Source organism: Henckelia pumila, chromosome 2 (genome assembly GCF_033568475.1).
Source record: "Henckelia pumila isolate YLH828 chromosome 2, ASM3356847v2, whole genome shotgun sequence".
In the NCBI taxonomy this organism is placed as follows: Eukaryota; Viridiplantae; Streptophyta; class Magnoliopsida; order Lamiales; family Gesneriaceae; genus Henckelia; species Henckelia pumila.
This window is the reverse complement of record NC_133121.1, coordinates 138,638,862-138,653,716: the sequence shown is the minus strand read 5'-3', so window position 1 is coordinate 138,653,716 and position 14,855 is coordinate 138,638,862. Positions and strand designations below refer to the sequence as shown.

At 31.6% G+C, this 14,855-nt stretch overlaps 1 non-coding gene across 1 annotated transcript; it reads left to right on the top strand.

Annotated features, from left to right (window-relative positions):
- Positions 1 to 388: 388 nt before the first annotated feature.
- On the top strand, positions 389 to 499 carry LOC140885799 (small nucleolar RNA R71). Its single transcript, XR_012151215.1, has one exon. It is a non-coding gene; the product is annotated as a small nucleolar RNA R71 (small nucleolar RNA).
- The last annotated feature ends 14,356 nt before the right edge of the window (positions 500 to 14,855 follow it).

Here is a 14,855-nt window from a genome sequence, read left to right as displayed (position 1 = left end):
TGAAGGCAAAGTAGGACAATTTTTTGTAAGATGATCATGTGTGTCACATATATGACAAACAATTTCTTGAACACTTTTTAATTGATCACTCTTTTTCATTTCTAATGACTCGATTTTTCTTGCTAAAGATGCAAGTTTAGCTTGAATATCTACATCATCTTTAAGATGATAAATACCACCCCCATTTGTTGAATTATTGGTTTTACTTGGTGGTTCAATTGAGCCTATATTATCCCAATTTTGAGCATTTTCTGCTAATGACTCCAAATATTCCATAGCTTCATTTGGGTTTTTATCTTCAAAAGTTCCATTACACATGAATTCTATCATTTGCCTATCTTTAGGTATTAAACCTTCATAAAAGTGAGAAACTATTCTCCATATTTCAAAACCATGATGTGGGCATGTATTAAGTAACTCTTTATATCTATCCCAACATTGATAAAATGTTTCCCCTTGTTTTTGAGAAAAAGTTGTAATTTGTCTTTTAAAAGAGTTTGTTCTATGGGAAGGAAAAAACTTTTTTAGAAATTGTTGTTGCATTTCCTCCCATGATCTTATTGAACTTGATTTCAAATTTTGCAACCATGTTTTAGCTTTATCTTTTAAGGAAAAAGGGAAAAGCTTTAATCGAACAGTATCCATGCTACAATTTTGATCATTATAAGTATTGCAAACCTCCTCAAATTCTCTTAAATGCAAATATGGATTTTCAGAATCTAAGCCATGAAAATTTGGTAAAAGTTGAATGACTTGTGGCTTAAAATTGAAATTAGATGCATCAGGAGGAAAAACTAAACAATATGGTGTACTAGTTCTTATTGGATTCATATGGTGCCTAAGTGTTCTTGGTTGTTCATGTTCTTGATGATGATGATGATTATTATTATTATTATCATCTTGATTATTAGAATTATCGTCCATTTTTAAAATATTTTCAGTTACTCGAACAAGTCTACCACTTTGTTTACGACTCCAAACAATCATACAATTAAAAACAACATACTATTTACATAATAACAAAATTAAACTTAATTTATACCTCCCCGGCAACGGCGCCAAAAACTTGCTACAACTTAAATTGTAATTCACCCAAGTGTAGATTGTCTGCAAGTAATATACTCGTGAGTACGAGATCGATCCACGGAGAGGATGTTGTAAGTTTAATTTTAGCAATAATATATTATAGATGAAAATATTATTATAAAACTTCAAATACACAAATTATAAAATTGTCAAGGTTTCAAAGGTTCATTGTTGGTTTATTTAAGATTGCTAAATAAAAATAAATAAAAGAAACTAAAATAAAAATAAACATAAAAGAACAATGAAACAAGTATATTATATAATATAGTTCCCACTATATTAATATCAGATTAACCGATATTTAATACATGGTACCCATAATATATATATATATGAATAAATATAAACATAAAAAGAACAATTAAATATTTAAACAAGTATATCATATAATATAGTTCCCACTATATTAATATCAACCGATATTTAATACATGGTACCCATAATATATATATAAATGCATAAATATAAATTGACATAAAAGTAAATGTTAGATCAAATCACAATATTTTATTTAGAACAACCGGAAGAGCCACGCTATCGTCTAAATAAAATATATGACTTTATGTTAGATGCGATAAAGTAAATGTTAGTTGCGGAAAAGTAAAAGTTAGATGCGAGAAAGTAAATGTTAGTTGCGGAAAAGTAAATGTTAGTTGCGATAAAGTAAAAGTTAGATGCGAGAAAGTAAATGTTAGTTCAAATCACAATATATTATTTAGAACAACCGACAGTGTCACGCTATCGTCTAAATAATATATATGACTTTATTATAAATAGATACATATATTTATAGTATATAATTATTGTAGTAATTATTGTATCATATTTGACAACAAATCAAGGTAACCACATTCAAGGTACCAAGCATTTGATGTAAATAGATAACAACAAATCATCCAAAATTATACCTACAAATAAAGATCAATTAGTAAAAATAAAAATAGAAAAGAAAAGAATATACAAAATATAGACAATCTTACTTGACCAACAATGAAACCTTTTCACCTTGACATAAAAAGATTTAGCTTTTCATGAACATGAAACTCAAGAATAAAGATAAAAGAAATTTCATACTTGAACTTGAGAAACTTGCACACTCAAACTTTTATTCTCACACACACAATATTTATTTTACAAATGAAGAATTCTCTACACTCTTGCACACTACAAAGCTTATACAACACATCTATTTATAGGCCAAATGAGAGCAAGAGTCCAAGGCTCATTAAATGTGAAATAGTAAAGTTGGTGGGTGCTTGTCTCCTTGAATGTCAATACCATGACCCAACTTTAATTGGCATGTTTGATGCCTTAGACCACCGATTCAGCCTTTCTTTTCAACATAAAACACGTAGGATATTTTGTTTAGATGTGTTTGGACAACTCATTCATCCCTTTTGGATAAAATATGAAATACTTATGATATTTTTACTCCAAGCTGGTCATAGTAAAAGTAAATCTATCTCCATTTTGATGTTTTATTATTTTGATCATCTTAATGAAGTTTTTGGAATTTCTTGTCTTCTACAAAGTTGAAGATGCCTCTTTTGTGATTCTACAGGTTTTGAGATTACTCCATTATGACCACTGTAGCTTGAGTAATTTTATTTTTATCAAACCTGCGCAAACCGTAAAATACAACATTTTAGTAAAACATTTAAATATAAACACATAACACTAAAATAATACAACTTCATAATTTTAATTAAACTTAAATTTTAAAACACACTTTTTATCATATAAATAATTACAAATTTTAAGTTTCATCACCCCTCGGGCGGCCGGTCAGCCCGGCCTAGGGGCCCCGGAATGAGAATAGAGTACGCAGGAGGAATGTTACCCATAACCCTAAGTTCCTCTATGGATTCCGGGCGTAGGCTACTGGTAAAGTGGGAGAACCAGGGACCTTCGGGGTTTGGTTTGGGCAAAGGTAGGAGAGGCCCAGAGTCGAAGATTTTAGCCTTACCCTTGTCCTTAGAAGGCCCGATTTTAGCCTTCTTCGAACGAGATGAGGAGGAGGCTACTGTGGATTGGACATGGGAGGTAACAGGAGGGGGAGAATCGTGGCGTAAGGCCTCGGATTCTATATCAGAGGAGCCACGAACGTGGGCACTGGAGGTTGAAGATGTGGAATTTGACATGTTCAAGGGACAAGAAAACTTTAAGGTAAGATAGACAAAAAACTTACAGAAGAAAGCAAGCTTGCTACGCGGAGTCGCCGGAGCCGGAGAAGCTTAGAAGCAGGGAAGGAATACGTGAACAGGGAAAGTAAAGAAAAAGTGAAGAAATGGGTTTAGTATTTATAGGCGAATAGCTTTAATTCTGGCCGTAGATGAAAAGATGATCGAAGGGTAAGGGTGACCTTGGGAAGTTGAACCGGGCAGCGTAATGATGACGCGGGCAGTCGAAAGGACAGGTAACGTCCTCTGACACCTGCCCGTCTTTTCAAATTCTAGGGTTAACATCAGCCCTATAACTTTTGGACATTAATGGGGGATACCCCAGGAAGGCCGTGGTAGCAAGGCCTTGAATAGCCAGGGGCAGGGCTGTAAGTCAGGACAGCGAGTAAGACTCTAGCCCGACTATTTTTGAGATGAGTAGTGATGCCCCGGGGGGCAGGGACATAAAGAGTCAGGGATTACAGGGTTGTATTAAAGCAAGGGTGGCGGGACTGTAAGTCAGGACAGCGAGTAAGACGTTAGCCCGACTATTTTTGGGATGAGTAGTAATGCCCCGGTAAGCCAGGGGTGCAGGGCCACGAATGCCCCGGAGTGGCAGGGCCTTATTAAGGCAGGCCAGGAGCCTCAGGAGCCCGGGAAACCAGGTTTGCAGGACTTAGATAAGGCCCGTGTTTTAGGGGCATGATCCCCACGATTATCATAAACCCGAGCTTTCCGGGTTCATCGTACGTGACAGGCAAACGTGGGCAACTACCGCACCCACGATCCAGATCGTGGCCACTACCCTGGAATTGCGGAGTGACACTCTCACTCCAAGGCCTATAAATACCTGGTCACAGATATTTTTAGAGGTATGTTCATCTAAACTTCCAAAACACTATACTCATTTCTCTAAAAAGCTCACTCTATTTCTAAGTCTAACTTAAGCATCGGAGCGGCCTCGCCGGAAACCCCTCCGGTGCCCCACTAACGTGCTTTTTATTCCCTTCCTTGGTGTGCAGATCATCTTGATTAAGGAAGGACAGCTCATATATTACCTCCATTAGCCCGGTCACCACGTCAGGCCCACTTCACTACCCTGATAGCCCGGGCCCTGGTTTTACAAAACCATCATCATTGGCCTTAAACAACGATGCAGACATGGTTATTACTCACCCGATTCCATGAACACTCTTTGCTTACGATAGATGGCTCTCGCCTTTTCGTTTCGAGATAAGTGTCGTTACTCTTATTTATTGCAATATATTTTCGTATAAATCACAATTTTATTATTATCGTTGAGCAGGGGATTTCTTGCTACGTTGACATTTAACTATCTTATTGTGTTTTGTGTTGATTTAAATATCTTATTGTGTTTCGAGATACCGAGATAAGTATCTTATTGTGTTTCGGGTTGATTTTTTTTTGGTTGGGCTGGTTTATCTCTCTGCTTTGCATGTCAACCCACTCTTATATAACGGCCTACCACGTGATCGATGAATTACCTAAGCTAGTCAATCAGATTATGTTGTTTAAAGTTGTTGTTCATCCCTCTGCTTTCGTCTTCAACCACCTCAAAAAAGCCCATGATACAACAATTGCACTCTACGTCGGCTACTCTATCAAAGAGTAGACTGCAATTCATGTCCAAGTGCATGCATTGTTTTCTAATATTTTGACCTCTAATTATTTGCTCGCTACTTGGGAGGATAAGTTACTTTTATATTACGTAATTATATCAAATCTTATTTTATACTACTATTTTGTATGTGTTGTTATTTGTTAATCAAGGAATATTTTTTCTTTTGACCAAAACGGACAAACTCTCAAATAAAAAATATTGTTGGAAATGATATTTTAAGAGGATGAAAGACAATCCTTATAACAAATGAGATCTCCAACTTCTCTCTTGCCTAACTATGGCATCATTGTCATCTATGGGCCTAAAACATGAGTGCTAGGTGCACATTATATTCTCAAGATGCCTAGTTGTCCCAAGATTATTAATGATAAAGTTCTTATACCAGCTGTGTATTTCATGCCAAATGCTTCACTCATCTTTGTATAAGTATTTTTTTTGGTAGTTTAGTTGCAAATTAAATTCATGTCATGAGTTATGGCTGAGCTATTCCAAGATTTTGTCATCTTGTTTTCATATCTAAGTGGCTTAGTAATTTAATCTTGAATCACAAGCTATGTACCAATGTTTCTTATGTCCTTTTACAGGAAAAATGACAAGCTCAGTTTTTGGCTCCCTCATACATCTTTAATTAGTTTACCATATTACATAATTAACAAAATTCATCTCAACATGTAAAAATTTACTCATTCCATCTCCACTAATTTTAGCAAAAAAGACTTGATAAAAATAGCTCATCACTACCATGAACTTACTGTATAGATTTACATTGTTGTAAATAAAAAATTTATTTATTTTCTTAGAGAACTTCTCAGTGTTCTCACGTAGGAGTGTACCTTGGTTACTTTTTTTGTCCTTTTCGTGAGGGTTATATATTTGTTAGAATCATGCACAATATAAGTATTCATGTTAATTATTTATTTATCCATGGTAGTTAATATTTTCTCGAGTTTTACACAATTTCCCAATTCTTAAATCTTTGATAAATAACTTATCATTTTCGATTTTATCAGTCCTTGGTTTACCATTTACAAGGATATTTAATTTTCATATCTTATGTGACAAACTTGAACCGCTTGGGATTTCATCATTTCACGAATTTGGATATCTTATAATAATTTTTATTGATGTCATACAACCAAGTTATTATTATTATTATTTTTTGGATTCCTTCTGCGCGCCATGGTTTCGTTCTTTGGTGCAGAACTCAAAACATGTTATGTTTGGATGCATGGATATTGCTTGGACTCGATTCCTAGCACCTTTATTATCAGGCACCGCATCTTGACACCTCGTGACAACCTTGTCAAACCTACTCGGCAACGCAAGAAATAAAAGAGAAATGGTTATGCAATCTCGCTGTAAGGCCCAATTACATCAAATGGGCGTGCAATCTCGCAGTAAGGCCTAATTACATCAAATGAGCATGCAATCTCGCAATAAGACCCAATTACATCATATGGGCGTGCAATCTCGCACTAAGATTCAATCCATGGCTCAACACTTTATAAGCTCGGGCAGGTCCGGCACTATAAACCCACTCCGGTGGTACTCAAAGCCCACGTCAGTGGCCCACATCAGTGATTTACAAAGTCCAGGCAGTATCTGGCATTCAAGGACCACATAGGTGGAACTAAAAACTCAGGCAGGTCTGGCATTCAAGGACCACATTGCTGGAACTAAAAGCCCAGGCAGGTCTGGAATTCAAGGACCACATAGGTAGAACTAAAAGCCCAGGCAGGTCTGGCATTCAAGGACCACATAGGTTAAAAGCCCAGGCAGGTCTGACATTCAAGGACCACATAGGTGGAACTCAAAGCCCAGGCAGGTCTGGCATTCAAGGACCACATAGGTGGAACTAAAAGCCCAAGCAGGTCTGGCACTCAAGGACCACATCGGTGGAATTAAAATTTCAGGTAGGTCTAGCACTCAAGGACCACATCAGTGGAACTCAAAAGCCCGGGCAGGTCCGACATCAAAAAGTACACTAGTGTGGCCCACATCAGTTGTATACAAAGTCCGGGCAGGTCCGGCATCAAAAGCCCACGTCAGTGGCCCAAGTCAGTGGTATTCAAAGCCCAGACAGGTCTGGCACTCAGTTTCATCAAATTGTCGTCTATTGCTCTTTGTTCGAGCTCAGTTTTAATCAGATCTTCATCTAGACCATTTGTCCAAAGGAAGCACATGTAGTTCGGGGTCAGGTCTACATTATTGGTCTAAATTCATTCTTCTTTTAGACCAGTTCGGGAGGTACTATTGTTATCCCGAGAAAATATTTCAACCCGAGCCCATTTATAATGGGGTTACCCGGTATAGCCCAAGGTGGCAAGGTCCAGTCCAGTCCAAAATTATGTTGGACTTTGCCGACTTGAGCTGGTCATTATGGGCCGACCTGTGCTGTTTTTAATGGGCTGCAGGTATCCTTTTCTAGTTCAAATAAGACTCTGATATATCTGAGATAAGCTTGGATCTTTTCAAATATTCACAAGATATAAATAAACTTAAAAAGGATCCAATGGATGAAGAGTCCTAGTCCAGGATATGTTATAATTCGACTAGGTAACTTACTATTTTCCCCCTATAAATACAGGTATTGTTATGGTTGTGTTCATTCATTATTCATTGTTCACCATATATTATTCATTATACACACTTCTCTTAGTTTTCGCATTAATCATACTCTCTGCCTTCAAGACACTGACTTAGGCATCGGAGGGGTCACGCCGAAAACACTTTCGATGCCCCCCTGACCTAGCTGTTTCTTGCGCAGATTTCATTGATACCCGACCCGACTTGCTTCCTAAAGGATTTGGAGGATCCATTCTACCAGACTGAACCCAAGGTAAAAATTCGACATCATCAGTTGTGTTAATTATAATAATCAAATTGGAGAATATAAAAATTGAAACATAATAGTATATGTACAACGAGGGCTGCATATTGTAACACGTTCATTTTGAAATTACAAAAGTTATTTATGCATTTTTGGGAAGATTCTTTCAAAAGTACATACATCGAAGATCGTTTTTTTTTTTTATAAAAAAATTCAAATTCAATGTATAACTCAATGTTCATGTATCATATATATACAACTAGAAAGAGAGAGATATAGAGCCCATTCTTTCATATTAATTAAACTCTCTGCCAAAAAACAAGACTATATTCACTTTTTCAAATATATATATATATATATATATATATATATATATATATATATGTGTGTGTGTGTGTAGACTCAAACTTAATGAGAACATACTCCGTCGTCCTCCCATCCCATTGATTTGAAAATAAAATTTAGAAAGAAATTTTACATTTTTTCTTTATTTAATGAAAAAATTAATAAAATAAAATAAATATACATGTAAACTAAACTATAGGTTTGATGTCGATAGGCCTTAATCCAATGGCTAAGGGTAAGGTCATGAGATTAACTGATCTCAGATTCGATTTTTGCTGATTGCGGGTATTTTTTTAAATTTATTTAAGTAGATTTAGAAGTTTTTTTTGTAATTTTTTTGTTCTATATAAGTATATTTCGAGTCTATGCTCGAGTTCCATATGTAATGCCGATATTTGCGTCATATATTTGTAATCTAGTTCATGATTATACTCAAACTAAAATATATATATATATTTGACGCGAATGAAAAATGAAATGTAACTTAAATGAGTGAGAGTGATGAAATATTATAGGATAATTTTACACGCCAAAATATAATTGTTATGTCACCCCTAATTAAAAAAAATTAAACTAATGGCATTTTAAGCCGGCAAACAGTTGTATTGGCCGTCATAACGGTGGCGTTAACATACCTTGCAACGACTCCAACATTTACACTGTCAAAGTTATTGTTTTACCAATTTCACCATCAGTAAAATATATAAGGTTGCATTTGGATAAAAATATTTCAAATCTATAGATTTTAATTACAATTTTAGTGTTAACAATGAAACATAAAAAAAATTTTAAATTCATAACTTGATTATTTACATATTAGCTAGATGGATTAAAATGGATTCCAAATGACCACTTTATTGGATGAACTTAAAATCCATCATAATTATCATAAAATACTATGTAAACATAAAAAAGTGGATTTGATGTTTATGGTGATACTTTTCTAAACAACAAAAATATATTTAAAATTCATAAATCTGAAATACTTTTATCCAAGTGTTAAGTGAAATCATATTAGTGTATGAAATAAATGATGAAAACGATCAAAAAATAAATATTTTAGGTCTCTTGGACTTAATAATTGACTGGCGCCTTTGTGCTCGTATCCGCGCATCTATACATTAAAATATTTGGTATTACGTAATTTTTTAGGGAAAAAAAAATTCTAAAAACTATATGTTTGCAATAATTAATTAGAACCCGTGATTAATTAATTTTAGTCTTTCTATCGTTACATTTATTATATTTATATTAATAACGAGTTGGTCTCTTATGAGACGAGTCGATCGTATTAATATTTATAATATAAATTAATTTTTTTTTACATAAAAAATAATATTTTTTCAAAAATCGAGTCAAATAAAAAATTTATCTCACAAAGTAGACTCATAAACTGTCTCATCTCAAGTTTTTGTGTTTTATAATAATTTTTTGTATTGGAAGTGATATGGTCATTTATAATATTTTGATAATATTGAAGACAATCTTGTAGTTAAATTGAGATACTTTTTTATGTTTAATAAAATGCAATGTGTATTTGTTTTTTTTTCAACATTAAACATTATATATAACCAGCTCCCTTCACATATATTATATGTTTTGTTTGTGCAAATGAGATGAGATTCTTTTATAATTTCTTCCTCTTCCTCGTTTGTTTGGAGCCAAGGATGTTACCGCTTTGGTTAGTAGATCTTGTATTTGAAGATTTAAACTCTTCTTAATAATATTACAAGTTTTATTGTCAAAAAAATTTTTTGGGTGAAAGATTAAGAAATATTACAAAATGGATGGATAGTTATTTAACTGGTGGAGAAATTTAAAAAAATTTTGGGTGAGTTGCTAAAATTACGATTAGTTAGATGTTACTTGTAAGTATATTGTCTTGATATACATTTAAGGGTTGACATTCATTATTACATGTGAGGTTTACTATTTTAATATTTTTAGTGGACCCTGCATGCACTGATAAATAATCATTCTTAGATCTATCATGAGGATAATGCTTTTATAGATAACATGAAATATTCCTTGAAAATGTACTCAATAGTAATACGTACATTCTTTAATTTGTTAAAAAAATTCAGCAAATCAATTTTAAAACTATCATTAGGGTACGATCCTAGGGTATGATCTCATTAAATGATTATTAAAACACTCCCTCTAATTTTTATTTATTTTTATTTTTGCACGTTGGAAACAATTTGGGGGAAATTCAGCCCTCTCTTTCTCATGTTCTCTTCCTTCTACTATTCAGATAGCTGTGCCGATGGGGTCGGGAGATGAGGAATCAGAATCGTCTGGACATGAGGATTCCATATGGGATTCCCGATCAATCGGAGGTTTTCGGACGTGACCGGGATCTGAGAAACGGTTGGTGGCGCTCGGGTGAATAGTGCAGGCGACACTTTGGACGGAGAAATGAACGGGCAAATAACTCCGATCGGCCTAAAAATTGGCCAATAGGAGCGCCTCGAGGAGACGAATCCAAAAATATATGTATAATTTGTTGTCAAAGGATCCACGGAACGTGGTCGGGATCTGAGAAACTGTTGGCGGTGCTCAGGTGAACAATGCAAGCGACATTTTGGACGGAGAAATGACAGGGCAAATGAACTCCGATCGGCCTAAAATTTGGACAGTTGGAGCGCCTGTTGGAAAATAATTCAAATATGTATCATTTGTTGTCAAAGGAGCCACGGTGACCGGAATTGAGGTGGTGGCCGATAATATTTTTTAAAAAAAACAAATGGGTGCCAGCTGGCCTCCATGGAGTGTTCGTGGATATATATACGTGGATATATATATATATATATATACATAACGTGTTTGTATAGTTCATTTTTTTTAAAATTAAATTAAAAATACAAAAAATAGCATTTTCGTATATAAATGTTTAACAAATAAAAAAATTTAAATGTGACATTCATGTAATTTAATAAATATCGAAGGACAAAAAAGTAAGAGGACGTATCAATGGAAATATATGAAAATTTTCCTTCATACCTAATATAGTATTAAATTAATTATCATAAATTTGACATTGTGATAACGAATCATAACATTAAAATATCTCAAATTTAATAATATATTATATAATATAGTTAGACAATATATATACAAATAAAATTATCTTAAAAATAGTAGATCATGACATCAAAATTAGTTAATTTAAACCCTCAGCTTTAATATTATAGTAAATATTATTTGATATGTAAGAATCGTACACACATAATAAAGATTCATATTTCATATTTTATAATTAAAGTTTTCAAAAGATCTTATTTTTGTCATATTTTGGGAATTGGAATAAATCAACCCGTATTAACCAATCCAATTTGTTGAATAAATAATATTAATCATGTAAATCAAAATTTGAATAATCATAAATTAATTCAAATTAGCGTGTCGTTTCATAGGTAAATTATATATGATCGTGGTTGAAAAAAAAAACAGATTAATTTTTTTTGGCTTTTTTACAAGACCACTTTGTTAAATAAATAGGTCTACATAATATCACTTTTGTTACTAGAAGTTCGCGAATTCTAATTTTGGAAATCAACTCGTTTGAGAATTTTAATGTCATTTATCTGAGAAATTATACATAAATCTAATAAATTATTTACCTAGGCATTGTCGAAACTTGTTGACTTTAATCAAATTTTTTAGAATGTCCAAATCATCATATTTTTCCCCGCATATAAATGCTAATAATACAGTCTTTATCGCTATTTTCAAGTAGATCAAACTTCAAAGCTTATTTACTACATGTTGATTGTTGAACACAACAAAAAAATAGATCATACTACATGTACAAATGAGATTACACGTTGGGTTTTAAACTACATTTTAAATTACAAATTAAATCATCCTAAATATAATTTTGAAAGATTTTTTTCAAATAAATGCAAGGATAATTTTGTAATTTCAAATTAATTTAATAATCTAATTTATAACTCTCATTGTACATATAGTATTTTCCAAAAAAAATTACCGCAATTTCACATCCAATTTTCTTATAGTAGTATTAAGTGAGGGCAAGTAAATATGGCCGGCGAGACAAAAAATTCAGCATCATAGTTCACTTTCCATCAATCATCAATCAATTATAAAATTATCAGCACCAATCAATAATAAAAAATTGTCCTAAATAAAATATGTTTCACGATATCATCAATCAATTATGGGACCAAATGTTGAATTATAATCATCAAACAATTATAAAATTATCAGCACCAATCAATAATAAAAAATTGTCCTAAATAAAATATGTTTCACGATATCATCAATCAATTATGGGACCAAATGTTGAAATAATTTATAAACGTTTTTCCATAAGTGGTATCAAATAATATACATACATTTAGTTTGAACACGAAATTTCAAATTTTGTGAAGAAAATCTGAAAAATATTTATTAGAAACGTTCCAAAACACTACATGAGTTCCAAATATGGACGTGTAATTAGCCAACATTATTATTGGACACGAAATTATCAAAGATTAGACCAATAAAAAATTCGTTAAATCCACCCAAGGCCCAAGCCTGGGATGATTCCAAGCGATAAATAGGACAAGCATCTCACTTTCGAAGTCCTTAGCTCTAAACAAGTTTCATATTTTCTTTCGATTTAAATATCCTTCACACTTGTCCAACATCGTAATTTCACCTTCAAAAGCCCCTGAATTTTTAACTATTTTATTTGGCTATATCAAACACAAAACATATAAATTTTGTGTGAAATATAATGAGGTTAAGAGTAATTTTTAAAGTTAATATTTGGGATTTTATTTTATCGAATTGCATTTTATTCAAGATTTAATGAAAATAAAATCAATATAAAAAAATGAGAGTTATATACATAAATTTAGCGTGGTATCACAAATTTACACTAAAATGGGTTTGTGGAAGAGCCTCTCATTTAATAACAATAATAATAATAATAATATAATAATAATAATAATAATAATAATAATAATAATAATAATAAGTATTATTATTATTTTATTTGTATAGTATAAATATATGCATACATTACATTTTACAATTTTATCAAGGAAGGAAATCTTAAATATTTTTCTATAATTTATTATCTATTATTATCATTATTATTAAAGTTGAAACATCAATACAATTAATTTTTTTGCATCTCATTTAAGGATGACAATAAATCAAATCTAAATCCGTTTCAATATTAAAACTGTCTTTGTGGAGCGGGTCCAGAGTCGGCCAAACCATTCTGAAGAGGGTTCGGGTTTTGGCCAAACCCACAATATCATGTATACATAAATATAATATATACGTATATATAATATAATATATAATCATATTTTTTTATTAAATTAAATAATTAATACATTATTTATAACATGATATAACTTTATGTGCATAAAATTCAACTTTTAAAATTCTAAAAATGTAAATATATATCCCAAAAATCCGATTAATGTTATGTATGTAAGTATTTATGTATGTATGTGTGTATGTATGTATTTTATCATATATTTATGTGTGTGTGTATATATATATAATATAATATAACCAAAATGTTAGATAAAATATCCAAATTTAGTTTTTTGCCATATTTGTAACAATGTACGTATGTATGTACGTGTATATATATATATATATATATATATATATATATATATATATATATATATATAATAACCTAAAGATATTCATATACAATAAAAAATTGTCTAAAAAATATCTAGAATATTTTTGTCTCGATATATTAATGCATTTTCTATAACAAAATCTGGAATTACCAAAAAAACATACAAAAAATCTCATAACTTTGGGATTCAATCACATTATATTTACTTTACAAATATACATCAAACAATTTAATTCCCTAAGGCTACATTTACTTTGAATGATGGGATTGGCCAATGACAGATTAAAGTATGATTATTAAGATAATTTGATAGGATAGAGAGTGATTATGGATAAATAATAATATGTTTACTTGGATGGATTAATTTTGGGATTGATTTTTTTTTCATTCTCTCACCCCATAATATTTATAATCCCATTAAAAATTTAGGGCTAAAAATCATCTCTCAATCCTATTATTAACGGACCAAGAAATTTCTATCCATTTTCAATTTTGCAAGTAAACATATGATTAGTTGGTATTAATTATGATATCCTTCATTTATCAAGACAAGTAAACGCAGCCTAATTAAATTTAAAATTCAAAACAAAGTTCATATATCCCAAATATCTTATAAATGTCAAATATACATACATACATGTATTTAACCATATATGTATGTTTCTATATATATATATATATTTAAATATAATACACGTAATATGTGTATGTATATACAAAATATAACATAATATTTTAAATTCAAATAAATCATCCCTTAAATCTTGCATGCCATTAAATTTTTTAAAACTTAACATATATACCAGAACAGAGTTACCAAGACAAAAAAAACTATTATAGTGAAGAAACACACACTTACTTTGTTAAAATAAGGGCAAATTGTTTGATTGGACATTTCCTACGAATCGACTTAGTAAAATCCCCTATCTCATATAGAAATGATTTAGCGAACCCTTAAATCTTGCATGTCATTAATTTTTTTAAAACTTAACATATATACCAGAACAACAACCAAGGATTTTATTTTGAAATCAAAATAGCTCCATTTCACATAATAATAATAATAATAATAATAAATCAATCAATCAAATTCTTAAATTGATTTGAAATAATCAATCAATCAATCAATCAAATTCTTAAATTGAATTTCAAATCCAACATTTAAAATTCAAAATA